Genomic DNA, 5,416 nt, shown 5'->3' with positions numbered 1-5,416 from the left:
AATTATTTTTAATCACATCTAAGTAAATTACACTTAATCACATTACTTTCATTTTAAATAAATTTATCTTTTTATAATTTTACACTTAAAGTTAAAAGTTAATATAAAAATATAAAAAAATTATTTATAATAAAAGTAATGTGATTAAGTGTAATTTACTTAGATGTAATTAAAAATAATTGTATATTATGTACAGAAAAATTGATATTATCGAAGGATAAAATTAAAATTTATTTCTATGTATCATTATGTCCCCAACGTTTTCGTTCTATTTAAATCCCTAACATTTCAAAATCGTCTCAATTTTGTCCCAGCGGCAATTCTGTTAACGGATCCCTAACGGCAGGATAACATTGAGCCAATTTTAAAACGTTAAGGACAACTTTAGAACTTACCCCAAACGTTGAGGATAAAAACGATATTTTACTCTATTATTTTTGTTTTCCATAATATTTACTAGTCCAACAAATTAAGGAATAATTCGTCGTAAATCGAAACTCAATTTAAAGGTTTGTAGCTAATAGGGTGGCAGGTTGCTACATGCAACAAACGAAATTCAAACCCCAAAACTTATTTAAACAAATAAGTGAACTAACTACTCGATTAACTCAAACATTTTTTTTTCCTAATCATTTAAAGACATCTAAACAGTAAACACATATGAAGAAAACAAATCATGTAACGAAAAATTTCAATAAATTTTTTCAAGGATAATTGTTCTATCATAATTTTCCATTATTTAGTTTAATATTTATTATAATTTAATTTTGATGGATTGATAATTTTTTATAATCTTTGAATTAAATTTATACATTCAAATAATTTTTTTTGAGTGAGGGGTAATATTTTTATTTTTGTTCAAACTAAAAAATATTATTTTAATTTTCTTTCTCATAAATATTACTAAAATTATATAGTGTAACAATAGTCCAAAAATTATTTATTATATTAGTTTATTATTGGTGATATGTATATGAGTAACACAATAAAGAGTTAAATGTAGGGTGGCTGAGCTTTTCGCAGTCCACGAGTTGTTGATACTATCTTCTCACCTAGGGGTGTACGCAGATCGGGTCGGATCGGATATGGTCGGAAATTCGATCCGATCTACATAATTTCTATCAGATGGGATCAGATATGATATTTGCATTTTTTAGTGTCAGATCCGATCTGATCCGCATATTTGCGGAACAGATCGGGTCAAATATCAGGTATATCTGCATAATTAAGCATTCTCTTTTTAATCATATTTCTACGTAAAAAAAATTCAATAAAAATATTTCCTTCACACTTTTAAACCTATTTATTCCTAAAATATTTTTAATCAATTTTTTTAATAACAAAAATAAAATAAAATAATATATGAATAATAACTACTAACTAAAACATACAAACAAGTAAATATAATACCATATATATATTTACTTTTTTTAATTATTATTGTGTGGATCTAAGGATCTGCGGATCGAATACGCGGATGTAGAGCTGATATCCGCGATCCGATCAGACTGCGGATTGGATCGTATCCACAATTTTCGGATTGGATGCGGATATTTACCGCGAATATACGGATATGATCCGATCCATGAACACCCCTATTCTCACCTATAGTAAGATGTTGGTGAGTTGTCCCGCATCCATGACCTACCCGCGAGTGATAAGGTACGATGCGATATATATTGAAACAAAAATATTATTCGTACACCAAAATTATCCACTAAAACCAATTATCAATATATTTGTGTATAAATACATGTGTTGTTTAATTTATTTTTAATATATATTTTATATTCTAACATGTATTTTATACTAATGACTGATTTTAATATATACGTAGCGTAGTCGACACTGATAATAAAAAGATTGGTCTCATTCTTTTTAAGATGTATATTGATACGTATATTTTAATTTTGTCATTCTATTTTGTATCTCTATTTTTATTTTTATTTCTATCTAACTATCTCATTGTTAAAAAAAACTATATATTTTAGTGTCTATATATTTAATTAAATTTTAATTTTGAGATATTAAAAAATTAAATAATTTAGTAAATGCCTTATGAAATAAATATTTTAACTTCTAAAAAAATATTATATATATATATATATATATGAGTAAACTACCATTTATACCCACAAAAGTTGAAAATGCTGACATATCTACCCATAAAAAAAGAAAATTACCATTTGTACCCATAAAAAATGATTTTTACAAGCAAAATTATTCAAACCCTAAAAAATTACCTAAAATCCCTAAATTACCCTTATCTTCACCACCACACCACCTCTTTCACCCAATCACCTTTCTAACCCTAACCCTAACCCTCTTCACCCAGCCATCACCCCCCTTTTCCTTTCTAATCTCAAATTCCACCACCATCACCACCACTACTATACATCCATCATCATCTTCTTCACATGCAGCAGCAGCAGCAACAACAACAATAGAAAAAGCAGAGAAAAAACGGTTCTTCCTCATTGAACAGCGTCGACGACGATGGTGGCAGTGACACCCACCGACGCTGTCGCGTCGCCCTCTCCTCCTTCTCCGATCTCTTGCGCGCTCTCTTTCTTCCAAACCAGCGACAACGACAGCGACAAACTTAATCAATGGCGGCAACAGATGTGACGGAGCCGGCAGCAGCAGGGTGCGATGGCGGCGACAGCTCCCCCTTCCTTGGTTCTGGCTCGCATCTCCTCTTTGGGCTCCCTCAACAATGGCGACAATGATGCGATAGCAACAGCGAGTCCCACGTTGCCAGTGCGGTCTCGCTCCCCCTCCTCTTCTCTTCTTCTTCCTCGGGTGGGGGTGTGTAAGGAATTTTGCAGGTAAGAGAGAGTGTGGGGGCAAAGAATCTGAAGATGGTTCTGTTGTTGTTGATGATGGTGAAGTCCTTTTTCTGGGTTGAGAATTCGAAGAAGCAGAAGAGAAAGAGAAAAGCAAAACACAGAAAGAAAGCGAGAGAAAGAGAAAGAGGAAGGAGTTGGCAGAGTTGACGAATTATGGTGGCGACGACGAGCTCAGAAAATGAAGGAGAGAGAGGGGATGGGTTAGTGGTGGTGGTGGCAGTGGTGGGGAAAAGATGAGAACATTGAGAGAGAGAGAGGAGAGGGGGGAGGGGAGGAGATGATAATGGTAGTGGTGGAGAGAAGGATAATTTAGGAATTTTATTTAATTTTTTAGGATTTGGATAATTTTGCTTGTAAAAACCATTTTTTATGGGTACAAATGGTAATTTTCTTTTTTTATGAGTAGATATGTCAGCGTTTTAAACTTTTGTGGGTACAAATAGTAGTTTACTCTTTTAAAGTAAGTGTCCAATTCTTATTGACACATAAACTAAAATATAAAACCGTGTGACAGGTAGGTGATCTAAATCAATATTTACCCGCTAATTTATTTTAATATTGTGAGAGGGAAAATAATCAAAATATCATGTAAATATTTTTTAAAAGGAAAAAAATAACTTCCTCTAAATTTTTTTTGGATGACATTATTTTGTAGGATTGAAATTCAAATCCTTATCATGGACGTCCGGTTTAAGAATTTGAAGGTGGAAGCATAGCTTCAGACTAAATCTCTAAAGTAGTCTCTTAAATTCATAATTTTTATAATTTTAATTTTTCAAATTCAAAATTATTTATACTAATTTTTGAGATTTAGTTTTAGATATTATTTTGGTCCATGAACTTTTTTTTAGTATTAAATCAACGAACGAAGTATTGAATTGGTTCTTACTTGCCATGTTAGACACATGACTAAATATTATCGTTTTATTTTGACATTTAAATAAGGCAAAAACAAAAAGAGAAAGAAAAATTTATATGATGTACAAATTATTATATCTTCCTTCATTCTCTAAAACGACCTCGTTTTTACCTTATTTAAAAGCAAAAATAAAAAGATATTATTTAGTCATGTGTCTAGCATAACAAATCATAACTAGCTCAATATTTTATATGTTAACTCAATATTAAAAAGAATATAAAAATCAATATAATATCTAGACTTAGATTTCGAAAATCAGTACAATAAATTTTAAATCTAAAGAATTAAAATGATAAAAATCATGAATTTCAGAAATTAATTAAAAAATTTAGCCGCAAAACACCGCGGGACACGCCGCCCGGATCACCTTTGCCGGGAAGACTTTCGATGCTTCACCTTGAATACTCCTTAAACCAGACCGATTAAACCATCGGCTCTGATACCACTTTGTTGGGGCCACCGTGGGGAGCTCTCGACAACCGGGGAGAATTCGGGGAGGAATCAAGTGAGAGAACATAAAATGAGAAGACACCACATCCAACTCAAAACCTTAAGGTGTCAAGTTAATGGGTCTCTCATCTTATAAACTCCTCACTCTTCCATGCTTTCTTTGATGTGGGACTAACTTCAACACTCCTCACACTTGCAACACTAACACATACCATGACCCAACACTAAGACCCAGGTCCAAATAAACCAAAAAGGTCCAATCTAAAGATTGGCTTTCGCTATCCACCGACCTCCTTATAAGGAGGTCGGATCAAATATAGACTCCACTCCAAAGAAGTCGGGATCAAAGGATAGTTGGCAAATAACACTTATTCAAATAAGTAACTGCTCATAAAATCTCTCAACCCACTTCCAAGAGCCATATCTCAACAACCCTAAGATAAAGGGACGGTTATCCACCTTAAAAAGTGGAATTACTCCAACGGTGGTTATTGGTTCACTACTATAAATACACTGACACCCCTCAGGTATCTCTAAGTTCTAATACTCTCCAAACCTGCCAAACCCTTTGGTGACTTAGATATCAGAGTGTTTTTGCAGGTACCACCCCCCATTCCATTATACATACAAGTCGGACGGCAGCTCCAGACGCAAGCCAAGTTGGAGATCACCTCTTTCTGACGTTTGGGCCAACCTCACAAGTCTAGCCCATTAATCTCCGGTTACCCAACGTAATATTGGCGCCGTTGCCAGGGACCCGAGAGATCAACCAGTAATGGCGGACAATTTTAACGAGGATGGAAACACAGCGTCTGATTCTGAGCAAGAGAATCAAGATGCTGGTAACGATGACAGAGCTATAGTCACTCACCAAGGAGTGACTAATCAGCACTGAGAAGGTACCTCAGGGGTGAAAGACCCAAAGAAAAACTCCTTTGAGGGACACGAATCCGGCAAAGGAGGACAACCCTATGCAACTGATTTCATGGGATTGTTCATGGCCACCAGGGACGGTTGGAACAGCTGGAGCAAGAGCTGGAACCGCAACGAGAGGCAGAGAGGAATTTGAAAAGTGAGATCGAGCGATGAAAGGAGCTTGAAGAAAAGCTCCTAAGATTAGAGTCCTCTCTCCGAGGTTGAAACTCTTGCAGTGACCGAGAAGATTCTCTCTTAGGAAGGGAAGACCCGTTCAGCGAGG

Source organism: Arachis ipaensis, chromosome B06 (genome assembly GCF_000816755.2).
Source record: "Arachis ipaensis cultivar K30076 chromosome B06, Araip1.1, whole genome shotgun sequence".
NCBI lineage: Eukaryota > Viridiplantae > Streptophyta > Magnoliopsida > Fabales > Fabaceae > Arachis > Arachis ipaensis.
This window is presented reverse-complemented; position numbering follows the sequence as displayed.